Below are 18,987 nucleotides of genomic sequence, written 5' to 3' on the forward strand. Positions count from 1 at the left end.
AGGTTCCCTCAGTCTTCATGGACTCAGACCCCCAACTCCATAGACTGTCCTGGAGGTGAAAGTTGCTGTGGTTCCTGCTCAGTCCCCAGCCACACCTAGTTTATCGGGTCTTCTGACCAGGTGTTTCTGCAAAGCTAGCCCAGAGGTATTTGCACTTTATACTGGCTAATCCCTAGGCTGGGATCTTTCTTCTGACCCCTTTGGTTATAAAAGGAGGACCCCTGCTCTACTCCAAATCTTACTGATTTTTCAGTCTGTATTCAGCCTGAAGCACATATTTGTTCTGGGAAATTTAGAGAGCTTGAAATTTACTGACCTACTCTGCCATTTCCCCAGAATCCTCCCTCTCTTTTTTATAATTTCTTAAAAGATAATGTCTAGGATCTTAAAGAAGGTAAAGGGACCTGTGGCAAGAATGTTTGTGGCAGCCCTCTTTATAGTGGCCAGAAACTGGAAACTAAGTGAATGTCCATCAATTGGAGAATGGCTGATTAAATTGTGGTATATGAATGTTATAGAATATTATTGTTCTGTAAGAAATGACCAACAGGATGATTTCAGAAAGGCCTGGAGAGACTTACATGAACTGATGCTGAGTGAAATGAGCAGGACGAAGAGATCATTATATACTTCAACAACAATAATGTATGATGATCAATTCTGATGGATGAGGCCCTCTTCAACAATGAGATGAACCAAATCAGTTCCAACAGCAGTAATAAAGTGAACCAGCTACACCCAGCACAAGAACTCTGGGAAATGACTATGAACCGCTACATAGAATTCCCAATCCCTCTATTTTTGTCTGCCTGAATTTTTTATTTCCTTCACAGGCTAATTGTACACTATTTCAAAGTCCAATTCTTTTTGGAAAGCAAAACAGCTGTTTTGGGCATGTATACATATATTGTACTTAATTTATACTTTAACATATTTAACATGTATTGGTCAACCTGCCATCTGGGGTGGGGGAAGGAGGGGAAAAATTAGAATAAAAGGTTTGGCAATTGTCAATGTTGTAAAATTACCCACGCATATATTTGGTAAATAAGAACTATTAAAAAAAAAAAGATAATGTCTAGGCTCTCTTTGATTATGGTTTTCAAATAGTATGCTAATTCTTAAATTATTTCTCCTCAATTTCTTTTTCAGGCAAGTTGTTTTTCTGATGAAATATTTCCCTTTTTTTTTCATTCATTATATTTTTTTTATTGTTTCTTATTATCTTATGAAGTCACTGGCTTCCACTTGGCCAATTTTAATTTTTAAGGAATTCTTTGGTATCATTTGTATTTCATTTACGAAGCTGTTAATTCATTTTTCATAATTTTTTTTGTTCTCATTTCTCTTCCCAATTTTTCCTTTACAACTCTTATTTGACTTTAAAAATAATGTTTTTGCCCTTACTTTAGCTCTTTTGGGAATTCTTTTGGGGCTTGTATTTGATCTGCATTTTTCCTTTAATGCTTTGCTCATATCTGTTTTCACATTGTCCTCTTCATTTGCCTTGAGCTTCTCTGTCACTATATTGACTTTTTATGATCCCATTCTTTTTTGTTGTTGCTCATTTTTCCTCTGTATTTCTTGACTTTGAACTTTATGTTAAAGTTCATATTTATGTTCAAGCTAGAATGGAGTTAAGGGTAAGGGGAATTGTTCCAAGCTTTAGGCTTTTCCATGCTGCTATTTTTACAGTAAATTCTGTGAATATGTAAATTTTTTATTCTTTCAAGGTGATATATCCAGGGAGAGATGTAGTTACTGCTTTCCTGGTCTGTAATACAATCTATATGGCCTCTACCTAGGTAAGGGTCTGATATCCTTGCAACCACAAGCACCATACTCCTCTCTACCCTGAAACTGTGACCCCAAAGTGTGTATGAGAAATGGAGTTACCACACAGCAGCAGTCCTATGCTAACATAGGGATTTCTTTTTCCAGTTTTCTAGTTCCCTTGTTTCTGGACTGAGAGTTTTACAAACTACTGCTACTACTGTCATAGTTGCCCTCAAGGCCTATAGCTGGTATTGCAACCCACCTGTGCTCTGGGCCAGTTCCCACAGCAGTGTTACAGATCTCTTTTTTTAACCTCTTAGGTTGTCTTAGACTGGAAGAACATATCCCATCAACCTTTTGTTGCTTCTGTTGCTACAGAATTTGATTTGAGGCTTTATTTTAGGGTTGTTTGATGGGGAATTTTGAGAGAATATAACTTCTTATATACCACCATCTTGGCTCTAATGCTAATGCATAAATTATATATATATATGTAAAACACACACATTTATTTATTTGTTTATTTTTCCCTCAATTAATTTTAAAGCAATTTTTAAAAACATTTTTCCCTAAATTTTGAATTCCAAATTCTATTCCTCTCTCCTCTGAGATGGTAAGGATTCAGATATAGGTTACAGATGTGCCATCACATAAAATTTTTCCATATTAGTAATTTTGTACAAGGAGACTCAAATAAAAGAAAAAGAATGAAAGAAAAAGAAAGTGAAAAATTAGCTTCAGTCTGTTTTCAAACAATTTCAAACAATATCAGTTTTTTTCTCTGGAGGCAGAGAGTATCATCATTAATCCTTTGGGATTGTCTTAGATCATTGTTTTGCTAATGATAACTAAGGCATCTAAAATTCTTCATCATATAATATTGCTGTTACTATATACATTATTCTCCTGGTTCTTCTCCTTTCACTTTGCATCATCAATTCAAACAAACTTTTCAAGGTTTTTTCTGAAATCATCTTGCTTGTTATTTCTTATAACATGATAATATTCCATTACAGCCATATACCACAGTTTGTTTAGCCATTCTTCAATTGATGGGCATCCCTTCAATTTCCAATTTTTAGACACTGCTATAACCTTTACAAATATTTTTGTACAAATAGGCCCCTATCTTCCTTTTTTGATGTCTTTAGGATATAGACCTAATAGTGGTATTGCTGGACCAAAAAGTAGGCACAATTTTATAGTCCTTTTGGTAGAGTTCCACATTGCTCTCTAGAAGTGGTTGGATCACTTCACAACTCCATCAACAATGCTAATAAATGTTTTTAATGATAAATTTGCTACTAAGAAAATATATGATTTGCCTTACCTAAAGGCTAACATGAGCTAGGACAGACAGATGTTGGAAAGGCTTAAAGCAACATATTGAACTCGATTGGTCATATATTTAGCTCCAGATAATTCTTGTGTTCTTATATTAAGTCAATTTAATAGTCTCATATTTTTGTGATTTCTAAACTCTACCATCTACTACTCACCATTTTTGTGATTTGGAAACTCTACATCATAGCCTTTATTATCACTATTCTGATGACAGAATTATTAAGAGAAATTGGTTTGCCAGGTTTCTAACCACTTATCATGTCATCACTTGCTTTACTGTCTTGTTAAAAAAAATTAAAGACATGTCTAATTGTCTTGACCTTGAAGCTTCTACACAAACAGAAATTCATGCTGGATTCTAGCCCTTGTTCTTCAGTGCTCTAGGGATTGATCTGAATTTGTTAGAAGCTTCTAATCTAAGTTTTTTGAAACAAGATCTTTCAGACCATTCCATACAACCTCTTAATGGCTATATGAAAACCTTATGTTACCTGAATGTGAAGCGGCTGTCCTTGAAGGAAATTTGTGGAGTGATTATGGGGAGTCTCCTCTACATTTTGTTTTAAATACTGCTGTCTATCTGACACTCTATGCATACTAAAACTATCACTAATTATTATATCTCAATGGTGAAATGTTTCTCTAGAATTATATCACAATCCAAGGTTCATTATTAAGCATATATGAAAATACTACTCTCCCTTTAGAAAGATCTCAGTAAATCTACTTATGACAAAAATGGATAAGACTGAGGCATTCTTCTGTATATAATTATTGGAATGAGATGACTTCTAAGGTCTGTTCCAATTCTAATATTAATGTGCTATGATAGAAGTGTGTAATGGAGACAGTCTCTTTTTCCCTCCAGTTGCTTACATTCAACTCTTTTAGAGTAACCAAAGGATTTACAGCTTTTTATATCTGAACTGATTAGGCTTTGATTCTAAGTCTTTTGCTTTTAAATAAAAGATTGTATATAGACTAGCTTTTTCCCTGTATCCCTCCCTTTCCCTTGACAGTCATTCATTACTTAAAAAAAAAAAAAAAGAAAAAAGAAAAAAAAGAAAAAGAGGGAAAGAAAAAAATTAAGCAAAATCGGATTATTATATTAAAAAACACACATACTTGACTTTATATGCCATATTTCATACAGTGGACTGCTCACCTCTGCCAAAGAATGGGGGATATGCCTTTTCTATCTCTTGTTTAAAGTCAAACTATTTTTCATATTTTCAAGACATTTATTATAGATGTTTTGTGTATTTATGAGATGTTGGTGTGTATATGAGACATTTCTTTTTCTTAACAAGCTTCTTGGAGTTATGTAGCTAGCAATGGTTCTCTGGGTCAGAGGATACTTGTATAATTCCAAAAAATTTTCCTTTTCCGAATGGTGGTACAAATTTACAATTCTATGATCAATTCATTAGAGTTCATTTCTTTTCAGCCCTTAACCTTTTAAGTTACTGAGATCTGGATTTTTAATAGATATCATATTACTTTTTTTAGTGTCATTCAATAATACAGTAAACACTAGTCTTTCTCTCTCTCTCTCTCTCTCTCTCTCTCTCTCTCTCTCTCTCTCTCTCTCTCTCTCTCTCTTTCTCTCTCTCTCTCTTTCTCTCTCTCTCTCTCTCTCTCTCTATATATATATATATATGTGCATATACATATATATGTATATATATATATACACACATACATATTTGGAAAATAGTGATTAACATGTCTTCCAAGAGATGTTTTTTTTAAATGAAAGACAGCTAAAAAATTTTTGAGGAAAAATATCTTTGAAACATGGATACAAAACTATATCAAAAAACAAAAACAAAAGCCTCAGCTATAAAAACAGGTTAAATGATAACATGTATCAATTAGAATTTAGACTACTATTTTTAAACAGAAAAAGTAGCAAGGAGCAAAGTTGCAAACAATACCACTTTTGCAGAATATCTATACTACCTGAAAACAAAAGACTGTATGAGAATAATTTTACTTAACTAGCCAACAAATTTATTATACTCCAACCACTTTGCTAAGTGCTGAGATTACAAAAAAAGCCAAAAACTCTCCTCCACAGCCCCTTCAAGGAAGTTCCATTGCAATAGGGGAAACAACATGCTGATAACTAAGAATATATATATATATATATATTTATATTTATATTTATATTTATATTTATATTTATATATACATACATATAGATATATGTTATATATGCATATGTACATGTAGGTGTGTGTATATATAAATATATATGCACACACATAACATACATGTTTTGGACATATTGACTTTGACATGTTCAAAAAGCAACTTGTATTCAGAAGAGAGATTGGAACTCAGGAGAGAAATTAGAGGTAGATATATATATAGAGAGAGAGTTGGGAATAATTTGCATAGGATGGTAATTAGGAGCTGATGAGATTTCCCAGTGAAATACAATAGGAAGAGAAAAAGGGCCAATGAAAAAATTTGGACTACAAAGTGAACATCAAACTGATGAAGATCCTGCAAAGGAGACTAATCTAGGTGGAAGGTAACTAGAATAGAGCAATATCATAAAAATCTAGATAGGAGAAAGTATCTAGAAAGAGTCAGTGATCACTAATGTTTTAGAAAGAAGGCTAATCAGAACCAGGAAAACAACAGTAACAGCAATATTGTATGATGAAGAATTGTGAAGAAGTTAGCTATTCTCAGCAATACAATAATCCAAGGCAATTCCAAAGGACTCATGGTGAAATATGCTATGGATCTTCCAAGAAAAAACTGATTGTTTGAATGAAGTATATTTCCTTTTATTTTTTTTTCTTTGCTTTTTTTCCCTTTCTTCCTTTCTTTTAGTCTTCTTGACAAAATGACTAATGTGGATTTGTTTTACATGATTGCACATGTATGACCTATATCAGATTGCTTACAATCCCAGGAAGCAAGGAAGAGAGGGAGGAAGGGAAGGATAGTATTTGGGACTCAAGACTTAAAATAAAAATGAAAAAAAAAAGTTTTAATATGAAATTGGGAATAAATAAAATGTTATTAAAAAAAAAAAGAAAAAAAGGTTAATAAGTAATAGATATTTATCTCATAATTGCCAACAATGGTTAAGGTAGCAAAGTGGATAGCATGTCAAACTTGAAATCAAGAGGACCTGAGTTCAAATACTGCTTTATAAACATTAAAATATTAATGTTGGGCAACTCATTTAATTTCACTTAGCCACAGTTTAATCATCTGTTAAAAAAAAAAAAGAATAAAACAGCACTTACAAAGGAGTTTATTGTGGGGATGCTGTGAAGATCAAATGAATTATATATGTAAAAGTAAACTTTAAAATGTTATATAATATTATTGTATTAGTAATATCATATAGATGTATACAATAGATACTTATATATTCTGTGTATATATGTATATAATTGTGTGTGCTTATATGCATATGTGCCTGTGTGTGTGTGTATGTGTGTATGTGAAAGACTCTCCATCTGTGTTAATTCTTGAAAATCTAAGCAAATCTCAAACTTTTTAAGATAATACTAAGAAATGGTCTGGAGACTATTTAATATTGACGTTGAAAGGACTTCATAGAAAATGATTATTCAGAGAGAAGCACTGTCAAATTTCTCAGCGAAGAACCTTGGCCAAGAATCAAGAAAAATTACTTTATCTACATAAAGCACTATTAAGTGCCTCTGGTAACTAAAAGGGTGAAATTCCTGTCAGACTTTACTAGGACTTAAATTCTTGTTGGCTTGTTGTTCTTTAGTTAGAAGAGCAGAATTGTAAGTCTTGTATTAGGGGTTCCTTTTAAGCATACAGGGCCTGAGTATACTTTGGAGACCTCTTGTTTCTTTAGTCTACCCAGATAATTACACTACCTAGATAATCCGAGGTCACCAAATGATACTTTCCACAATAGTAGCAACCATAAGATATTCTAAGCATTCATATTCCAAGAATCAAAACATTAAATAGTTAGTAGACATAAAAAGGCCTCACATGAGTCTCATTAGAGAATGAAATCTCCCTTTCTCACAAGCACAGTAACCCTTTCTCTTCCCTCTTCATTACCTATAAAGTCTTCATCATTTATGGTTCTGCATTTGGTAGGACCCTAGAGAAGGGGAAGGCTGATATTGGTTTGCTTCTCCAAATCAGACTTCCCTCAGAGACCAACTTTTCTATACAAGATTCTTTTTCTCTGTCAATTCTCATTAGGTAGATAGATCACTGTTTTTTGTTTCAAGTAGCAACCGGACCTCCAAGATTGATGAGGAGTAAACTGAGGTTCTAAACAGAGATGGGTCAGTTCCTTTTCTCTCTCTCCTTCCTTCCCCAAAGTAACCAAGGGCAGTTCGGCAGCAAAGGAATTTGCTACTTAATGCTGTATGGAAACATAGTCTTTATTGATTAGAATGTAAACACCGGAGAGCCGGTGGGCAAAATGGCTGCAAGGTACAAGGCCAATTTTGCAAAGAATAGATTTTTGAGTTCTCTCTTTTATACAAGAGCACAATCATTCAGATGCAGTGATGTAAGGAGGTTCCGGAGAATGATGTAAATAAGATAAGGATTCTCTTGTTATCTTTTGGGGACAGAAGAAGTCTCTTCCCAAAAAGGAATTTCCTGCTGGCATTTGATCTACCTGAGCAGATTAAAATGGGGGCTGTAAAACCCCAGCCAGCTCAGATAGCCCAAACTAGTTTGACCAGATCTTGTATCAAAGGTTCAAGTCCCAAAGAAAGTTGGAGATCAAACAAGGAATATCAAGGGGCTACTGCCCTCAACAAGATGATGATGGCTACTCCCCCACAGACTTTTTGCCCATTATCTGCTTCTTGTTAATACCTTTTTATTATAACCTTTGCTGGCTTCCATAGTGTTAGCTCTCTTTTGAAAATGGATTTTTTTTTTGGAGGAAAGAAGACTGGACGTCCTTATTTATAATATTTCCCACCCCAATTACACATACATTTTTTAAAGTTGCAAATTATATCCTTTCCCTCCTTCCCACTCCATTTTCTTAAACAGTAAGCAATCTGATATAGTTATACATGTGCAACCATATAAAATATATTTCCATATTAGGAATTTTGTAGAAGAAAACTCAAACAAAAAGAAAGAAAGAAAGGGGGAAATAGAGTACTTCAATCTGGAAGCAAATAGAATTTTTCATCATGAATCTTTTGGGATTGTCTTGGATCATTGCTAAGAATAGCTAAATCATTCATTCACAGTTGCTTATAGAATAATATTATTTTTATTATGTACAATGTTCTTCTATTTCTTCTCACTTCACTCTTCTTTAGTTCATATCGAACTATCCAGGTTTTTCTGAAATCATTATGCTTATCATTTCTTTTATTACAATAATATTCTATTATAATCATATACCGCAACTTGTTCAGCTATTCTCCAGTTGATAGATATCCCCTCAATTTCCAATTCCTGGCTACCACAAAACGAGCTTCTATAAATATTTTTATACAAATAGGTCCTTTCCTCTTTTTTGGATTTCTTTGACAAATGGATCTAGTAGTGATGTTGCTATATCAAAGAGCATGCTCAGTTTTTAGCCTTTTGAGTATAACTCCAAATTGCTCAAAATGGAGCTTTTCATATTCCTTAGGAAATCAGTTCTCTCTTAATTGGGACCTGTGATAATTGTGTAGAGCAATAGTATCACTCATATAGAAATGGGAGCCACTAAACTATAGATAAGAGTCTTGCATATTGATTAAGTTTTAAAATGTAAAATGTCTATGTTTTATTGTATTTTTTTTGTTGTTGTTGTTAAATATTTTCTTATACTGTCTGGACTAGCTCTCTGGAGGACCTCAGGATCAGTCAGAATCAGGATCAGTCAAAGTCCTTGGTCTTTAGGAGGAGAAGTGAAGGAGCCAGGCAAGCTGCCTCTCCGCTTATCAAAAATGAATCCTGGAGTTTGAAATCTTCTCTCCTCAGTGTGCTACAGCAGAGAGGCTCTGATCCTCTGCCTCAGCCCTCTAATCCTTGCTTATGATTACCTCACTACAACACTTTTAGCAAGCACCAATCAGTGAAGAGAGCCATCACATCACCATATCATATAAAACCTTATCTCACATTGAGTAGGTAATTACTCTTAAGTGCTCTACTGTTTTAGATTCAAATACACCTTTTAAGAGTTCCAGCCCTCTACTTTTCCTAATTACATTTTAATCTGCTTCCATAGCACTCAAGTATTGTGAGTTGCATGTAGTCTAACAGCCACATATTTGACATCTTTGGTCTAAAGTTGTACATCCAAATCCCACAGTCCCTTATATATACACAACTAACTGCCTTTTGGAAATCTCATGTTAAATGTCCCAAAGAGTTCTCACTCAAATTAAATAATTATATACACCTAAAGCAGAACTCATTATCTTCTATACATTCCCTCCCTCCCTCCTCCTCCTTTCTTCTCTTCTGAGCTTCCTTACTGTCCTTATGGATTCAATGCACAAAGACTCCATTTGAGCAGATGGTCACTGATCAACTAGTTGTTGTTTTTAAACTATACAGTCCATAATTATAATTTTAGGCACTTTAATCCACAAAATCTCAGCTTTGGGAGAAACCTTAGAGTCTAATTCAATTCATATCTGAATAAAACATCATTTTCAGTAAAAATCTTAAAATAAGACTTTGCTGAATACATTTAGTGAGGGGAAATATTATATTCCAAATGAACAATTCTACTTTGAGATAACTCCTATTATTATATATAACCTTTTATCCTATTATTAGGAAGTTTTTCATTACAAGAAGCCTGAACTTATCTTTATATAATTTTCACCTAATATTCCTAGTTCTGTACTTCAGCAAAATGACCAATCCTTATTGCACATGATAACTCTTTACATTCTTTTTTTTTTTTTTTTCTTTTTTGCTGAGGCAATGGGGTTAAGTGACTTGCCCACGGTCACACAGCTAGGAAGTATCAAGTGTCTGAGGTCAAACTCTGAACTCAGGTCCTCCTGACTTCAGGGCTGGTACTCTATCTACTGGGCTACCTACCTGCCCCTAACTCTTTGTATTCTTAAAAAAAATTTTCATATTACTCCATCTTTTCTAAACTAAACATCTCTCTCTACTCACATAATCTGGAATCCAATGACACTGGGCCTCTTACTGCACAAAACATCCTATCTTCTGACTTACATACCTAAAAACTTCCTCACTTCTTTTCAGTATCAACTAAAATTCCTCCTTTAACAAGAAGCCTTCCCAATTCTCCTTAATGATAGTAACTTTTCCTGTTAATCACCTCCAAATTCAAACTGTAAATATCTTGTTTGTATATAGTTGTTTTCATATTGTCTCCTCACTAATCTTCATTCTTTGAATCTCTAAGTTTTTCCATAATGCCTGTGGTTTGGCATTTAAGCAGTAGGAGGTTTGTAAATATTTATTAACTAAAATATAATTTATTGCAGGGCTAGATGGAAGGTCCAGTGACTTTCAGAAAGGGAGTCAGGAAGACCAGAGTTCAAATTAAACTTTAAATACTTTCTGTCTCCATGACCCTAGGAAAGTCATTAACAGTTGTCTGCCTCAAATTCCTCATTGTAAAATGGAAACAATAACAGCACTATTATCCCTACATTGTTATGAGGATCAAATGAGATAATTATAAAGTGCTTATCACAGTGACTAACACATAATAAGTGCAATATAAATGTTAGCCATAATAATTATTATAAATGATTTATGTAATAATATTATTATGAATTATTGTAATAATTACTATATCACATTATTATTATTATTGCATGATTTCTACTCTATATGACTATCCTCATCTCCTTCCTCTGAATGTACTTTTCCTAAAAGTGTCCTTTCTTAAAAAAAAAAAAAAGAAATTGATAACTAGAACTTCTCAAAATATAGTATTTTATTACCAAATATTTTCTTAAAGATCAGAGAAGCAACGAGTTGAGAAGGACTTTAATCACCTAGTTTAAATTCCTGTGAAGTAAAATATTTAGAGTCAATAGTCTTTGATAAATCTAATATTTCTAAAAAATGCATTTGGTTGCATCCTGATGCCTCCAATGCCTCCCCTGCAAGCATTTTGTAGAAATGCTACCTTAATTTCCAGTTATATTACATTTGTAGCAAATATCTCATTGCCATTTCCTTTTTAAGTTTTGGCTTAGCTTTTGGGGATGTATTGGTACAAGCCAGATTTCTTTCAACTTAGCAAAGTTAATCACTTTTTTATTGGTAACTAGTATGAATTTTGATCAGAAAGGAAAGGAACTAGTCATTAAAATCAGCTTGATGTGAGATAGATATTATCATAATATGGAAAAGGGAATTATTCCTGGAGTTTCCTTATATAATCTTTTATCAATTTGATTTTCTCTCTTTCTCTCTCTGTGAATATCATAGAAGGCAAATATAAATGAAAGCTATACAATAGTTGGAATGAAATTCATTCATCAGGTCAATGGTACAAGTTGTCTGCTAAAACTTCTTTATTCCCATCCTCTGTTTTCCAAATTATTTTACCATTTTATTGAAGAATCCTAAATACCCTAGGCACTGATTTCACCGCCTAAATCAATTACCACAAATTTTGCTTGGCTAGTATTCAGAAATTTTAAAAAATTTTGATAACATTTGTTACAACTATACAAAGGAATACACACACACATATATACATACATACATATAATGTGCTGCTAAGCTACTATAGAGTTAATTTTGACTCAGCTATGCCTTCCTTTTATAAAGAGAATGAAATGTGCAATCCTTAATGTGAGTCACTCTGCTATGGTTTTGAATACCTTTGTACAAATTATATTCATGTTCTGGCATGCACCAAAAGGTGAAAAAAAAGTCATCGCACCACTTCTTTGTGGTTTCTTCTTGGGAAATAAAGTGGAAAATCCTAAACAAAATAAGTGAAACTTAGTAAAGTTACTCAATGTATTACCTCTAGAATTAAGGAGATCCATTCAAACTCTTGGGTATCATATGTTAGGTCTTTGAATTCGTAATAGGTGTCAAAAATTTAAGTAAGATTTCTTTTGAAATATTACTCAACAACAATTGACAAGTTTTGTTGTTTCTATTTCTATGATTTTTCTTAATCTGTCTCCTTTGCTCCATTCACATAATCACCATCCTAGTTCAATCTTTCTTGTCCGATTAATTGCAATAGATTCTTAATTGGTCTTTTTGTCTTAAGTCTCCTACTTGTCACATCCACCTTTCACATATCCACAAAGTCATATTTCTAAAGCATTGATGTCACTCACTTAATAATCTCCAGTAAGGGGACAACTAGGTAATGCAGGGGATAAAGCACCAGCCTTGAAGTCAGTAGGACCTGAGTTCAAATATGACCTTGGACACTTAACACTTCCTGGCTATGTGGCCCTGAGGCAAGTCACTTAACCCCAATTGCCTCAGCAAAAAGCAAAAAAAAAAAAAAAAAAAAAATCTCCAGTAGATAGTAGCAAGCTTTTTTGTTTTTTTCACATTTAAAGTTACAAATCACTATTCCTGACACTTCCTCCTCCTCCTCTTCTTCTTTGGTTTAGTCAAACTACCCTTGTTATGCCTCAAATGTATCACCAATTTCTGTCTAATAAGAAGGGCTCATTTTATGTCAAGCCCCTATAGATCTTTTAAGATCATTTCTTCAACTTGTAACTGGCATTGTCCAGATCAGATATAGGATTAAGTAAAAGTAAAGAAAAAGCAAGTAGTATTAAAAAAAAAAAAAACAAAAAAAAAAACCTGAAATTTTCTGAAGTTTCAGTTATCAACAAGCAATCCCAACTTTATGAAACTTACATGAAAACTATGTTTATTATAAGAGAATTCCATGTAACACAGAATTCAAAGAGCTTACAATTTATCAGAAGTTTGCATTTTTATGACAACTAGAACAAAAGAAGGAGGAGATAGCAGGAATTTCCACCTAAAGGAGTGTGGCATGGGGGAGAGGGAAAGTACAGTAAAAGTTGGGAAAGAACAAAATCTTTCTTGAAGGGAGGGAGCAAGGTGATGGTAAAAGCCACATTCTTTCTCTTGGGAACTACTGGACCATGAAGACAGTTGACTTATCTGCAAGGGACCCAGTCACACAGGCAAATTTTTCAGCCTAGCACAGGCTGGCTTGCACATATCTTGCATTCCAAGGAAACACAGGAAATAGTTTGGGATGCAAACAGGATATTATTCCCTTGACACATATGGGGTATTTTCTACATGTTCCGAGGCTAATGTTGTGGGAAAATATGGCAACTCAAAAAAACAAGGTCAGGGGACCCCTTAATATTCTTTAATCTCTGGAAATGCCAATGACCACAGAGAGCACACTGGGTAGAATAGTGTTGAATACTACCTGGGTCATCCCCAATTATGAGGTGAGATAAGAACTATTAACCAAGTATAGTACACACCACATTAGGATAACCAAAATTAGGTACTAATTTGAAGAGGAAAATCAAACACCACCAGAGAATTAAGAGAATGTAATATACAGGCACATAAAATAAAACTCAGAGAGACACAAGGGGCAGCAATAATAACAGACCTTAAATTTCCCTACAGCTTAGCACTCCTTTCCAATATTCATTCATCAACACAATTCATCCTGGATCTCAGATGTCCCATGCAGTCATCAAGTCCCTGGCATACCTTTCCTCAGGACAGTCTGAAAAATATTGTGTCCTCAAGGCCACTACTCCATTGTATTTTTCCAGTCTGGTTCCAAATTACTTGTAGTAGATCCCCAGATGTTCCTGCTGGAATCCTTTATAAAACAGATTTCAATACAAGTTGGCACAGACTCTCAAAATTACTCTCCAAAAACTAGTTCATGTTGTGAAAACCAGTTCAAACCTTATCAATATCTCTTCTGTCCTATTCCCTAACTCCCTCTCCCCCTCTCCTCCAGCCACCATCATTGCCACCATTTAGGAGGAGCAGAGACACTTAAGGATTTTAGTCCTTGTATAAACAGATAGATTATAGAACAACTTTAGAAGTATAGAACTATACTTTCAAAAGCAGGTTTTTTGCTCTTCTACATAGGATTTGCTGAACATTTATAATGGTTTTCCAAATATGCCAAACACCTCCAGGCTCCAGTCACTGGAGACTATTACATAGAGACTACTATAAATCTGGCAAATGATCAAGAAATAACTTGAATTCATCCATGGATAAAATGTGTCATGTAAAAATCCCTACATGGCAGTAAAGTAGGAGAGAGCTCACTCTTGTTTGTCTTTATGACAGAAGACTTAATAGTCAAGAAAGTACTTTAAAAGGATCTTGAAAGATTGATAATGAAGGAAGAGTGAGAAAATTGCAGAAAATGAACAAAAGATTAAGAGCTGGAAGTAGATTAATATATAGTGGGTAGAATTTGAGGTTCAGAAAGACCTGAATTCAGAGTAGAGCTAAGATGGCCAAGAATAGACAGATCTTTGCCTGAGCTCTTCCTGGCTTCCCTCAGAATTAACACCAGATTAAGGCTCTGAATGCATTTTGGAGTGACAGAACCCACAAAAATTTCCAGTAGAAGATATTTTGGAAGAATTTCCAAAAAGATCTGTCTCAATCAGGCAAGGAAGGGATACACCCCAATGCAGGTACAGTGCAGGGAAGCCCAAGATAGAGCCCAGGGATTCTGGTGGGAGGCTCTTAGCCAAATATAGCAAGTTGCCTATTCTGTCTTGGTTCAGAAGCAAATGGATTGGCAAACAAGCTATGAGACCTCCAAAACAACTATAGAAGACAAGTAGTGAACTCCTAAACCCCAACATAACAAGTCAGATATGGCCACTCACATCCAGTATGGTAGCACCGACTGCTGGGGAGCATGAAATCCATCTATCAACCTGTAGAGGAAGCTTGATATAATCTTCTCTTATCCTATGAGCAGATCTCAGTCTTTTAAAATGAGCAAAAAAGAAAAATAGCTTTGACTATAGATAGCTATTATGGAGACAGGGAAGAATAGACTTAAAACCCTGAGAAACTTAAAGGCAAAATGCTTCCAAATTAAGCTTCTAGGAGTGAAATGAGTTGGTCTTCAGCTCAAAAGGTTCTCTTGGAAGAATTCAAAAAAGACCTTAAAACAGAGAAGAAAAATGGGTGAAGGAAACGAGAGCTTTGGAAAAGGAAACATAAAAAATTGTCTGAAGAAAACAACTTCTTGAAAAATACAGTTGGTGAAATGGAAAAAAAAAACTGAAGAAAACCACTTCTTAAAAATAAATTTGGCAAAATGTACAAAGAAAACAACTCATTGAAAAATAGTATTGGTGAAATGGAAAAAGCGAACAATTCCTTAAAAAATAAAATTGGGGAAATGGGGAAAAATCCAATGAACAAAACAACTCATTTAAAAGTTCAACTGGCCAAATTCAAAAGAAGGTAAAAAAGCTAATTGAAGAAAGTAATTTGCTAAAAATTAGAATTGAACAAATTGAAATGAATAATTCAATGAGATATCAAGAATCAGTCAAAGAAAACCAAATAAATGAAAAAAATAGAAGAAAATGTAAAACAACTCATCAGAGAAAATAACTAATCTGGAAAAATAGATCCAGGAAAGACAACGTAAGGATTATTGGGTTATTTGAAACCATGATGTAAAAAGGAGCTTAGACACCATCTTTCAAGAACTCATCAAGGAAAACTGCCCTGATGTCCTAGAACTGGAGGGAAAAATAGCCAATTGAAAATATCTACCAATTATCTCCTGAAAGAAACCCCAAAATGAAAACTCCAAGAAGCATTGCAGCTAAATTTCATAATTATCAGATCAAAGAAAAAATATTATAAGCAGCCAAAAAGAAACAATTCAAACATTGAGAAGCCATAATAAGGATTACCCAGAACCTAGCAGCTTCTATTTTAAAGGATCGAAGGGCCTGGAATATGATATTCCAGAGGACTGCAACCAAGAATCAACTACCCAGCAAAACGAAGCATTATCTTTTAGGGGAAAGGATGGACATTCAGTGAAATAGGGGATTTTCATTTATTTTTGATGAAAAGACCAGAAATACAGGAAATACAGAGCTAGTAATTTTAACTGTGAATATGAATGAAATGAACTATCCCATAAAACAGAAGCAGATAGCAGACTGGATTAAAAGCTAGAATCCTACAATATGTTGTTTATAAGAAACACATTTAAAACAGAGTGATACATAGAGAGTACAGGTAAAAAAGGCTGGAGCAGAATCTATTGTGCTTCAGCTGAAGTAAAAAAAAAAAAAAGCAGGGGTAGCGATCCTGATCTCAGATAAAGCAAAAGCAAAAATAGACCTAATTAAAAGAAATAAGGAAGAAAATTACATTTTGCTAAAGGTTAACAAAAATAATTAACTAACATCAATACTAAACATATATGAACAAAGTGATATAGCATCCAAATTCCCAGAAAAAAGAGCTGCAAGAAGAAATAGATAATAAATCTATACTAGTGGGAGATTTTAACCTCATTCTATCAGAACTAGATAAATCAAATCATAAAATAAACAAGAAAGAGGTAAATAGAATTTTAGAAAAGTTATGTATGATAGACTTTGGAGAAAATTGAATGGGAACAGAAAAGAATATACTTTTTTTCTCAGTGGCATTTGGAACCTACACAAAAATTAACCATATATTAAGGCATAGAAATCTCACAATCAAATGCAAAAAGATAAAAATAGTAAATGCATCTTTTTCAGATCATGAGGCAATAAAAATTATATGTAATAAAGGGCCTTGGAAAAATAGACCAAAAATTAGGGACTAAATAGTCTAATCCTAAAGAATGAGTAACACAACAAATCACAGAAAAACCTGAATTCCAATACTACCTTTAGCACTTATAAATAGCCTTAGGCAACTCAATTTTCTTTATCTCCCTTTCTTCATCTGTTAGGTGAAGGTTATAATAATTGTAGCATCTACCTCACAAGATTGTTGTGAGGCTTAGTTTTTTTTTTTTTTTTTTTTTGCTAAGGCAATTAGGTTTAAGTGACTTGTCCAGGGTCACACAGCTAGGAAGTGCTAAGTGTCTGAGACCAGATTTGAACTCAGGTCTTCTGATTTTAGGGCTGGTGCTCTATCCACCGTGCCACCTAGCTGCCCCTGTATTCTGCACATTTTAAAGAGATATGTTTTAATTCTTTTCTATCCTCCTCTTCTTCATTATTATTATCTATCCCAACTTCCTCATTATTCAAATAAAGAAATTGATGCCTAGAAGGACTTGTCCAACATTCCATAAATAAAAACAGAAATGACTATGGACACAATTCCCTTTTTGCACTATACCATGATGGTTGTGGGAATGGGCAAGCATGATCATGGTGGGAGAGGGAGAGGGAGGAGTATTAGTTCTCATTTCACTTTTTCAGCTTTAGTTTATTCTGCTAGTCATGACATTGTGGAATTTTTTTTTTATTCCCTCATTTTCCATCTTCTTCCCCCTTCCCTGTTTTCATTTTTATTTCTTAATCATTAATGATAATTTTTGTCTTTTTTCATCAGTCTCCCAAATGGATTGACTCCAGTTACCTATTTTTTCTATTCTTTGCTCCATGATATTCTAAGAACATATGGGTGAATGCTTATATCTTACTTCCATATTTGCTTTCTTCTTTGATAGGACTTCATCCTACTTTTAGTATATCAGGCCTACCTTTTCCCCATAACTTTGTCTGCTGTAATATAGATTTAAATATATTTAAGACTCCAACTGAAATATATAGAAACATTTTTGATAAAGTATTAAAGTTTTATATATGTGTATATATTTATACATATATATACATATATATATATACATATATATATATATATATAACTTTAATATGTATATATATGTAGCTGTAGGTTAGTCAAAATTAATCCAGCTATAAATCTTTTTCTAAACAGGTTCCTTAAAACTGCTTTTTATCCTCTTAAATTACAGGATATGAGTCTAACACAACTGCTATTTTTGGACAGGATTGACATTGCCGAAACCGTGAAGTAACTTGTTTGTTTTTAATATATCAGGGCATAGGGTGTGTTCAGGGAATTTGGGTACTTCTGAGGTGAGGACTGGCAAGCCTTTTTCACCTTTTCACAATCCAACTCTCCAAGAAACCATAGCATGTACAATTATCACACCTTGGTAAACTGTTTCAGCAGATGGGCTAAACCAGGTAAAAGGTATCCAAAGAGTCTCAAACTCTTCAATGAGTTAGATTTCTACCCCAAGCACTTAAAGATATTCCCCAGTAGAATGGCAAATGAGAACAATTTCTTCCAATAACCATGAAAAATGCTGAAGCAGACATCAAAGATGCTAAGGTCATCCACTGCATATCAAGCCATCTCCAGTTGTCTTGATTCCTGTGATTCTGGAAAAAAGACTGAGGTCAATGACTTTGAGCAGTTCTATCTCACAGTTTATGCATGAATCAAAAGATATCTATTTTGCCATTTAAATTTACCTCAAAGTCTTGTAAGTAGGATTGAGCATCCTCCTGTGTATCTGAACAGTTTTTTTAAAAAATAAATCACACTGCTGAGCTTCTGGTGTGAGTAAAGAACTAGAAAAGGTACCCTCACAATTATTAACTTCATCCCATCCTGACCTACTTATTCTAGTAGGTAGGGAATCCTACCATCCTACCCTGTGGTTGAAACATAAAAAATATACAAAAAGTTTTACAAAAATGACTCCACTTACCATTGATATATAAAATGTGCACACACTTACAAACAATAAAGAGTATAGTAGGCCTGAAAGACAAACAGTTCTTATCCTGAGAGAACTCAGCAGATATCTCTCCAAATAGTAGTTCTGAGTTAAAGAAAGTTGGGAAA

This window comes from Sminthopsis crassicaudata, chromosome 1 (assembly GCF_048593235.1).
Source record: "Sminthopsis crassicaudata isolate SCR6 chromosome 1, ASM4859323v1, whole genome shotgun sequence".
NCBI lineage: Eukaryota > Metazoa > Chordata > Mammalia > Dasyuromorphia > Dasyuridae > Sminthopsis > Sminthopsis crassicaudata.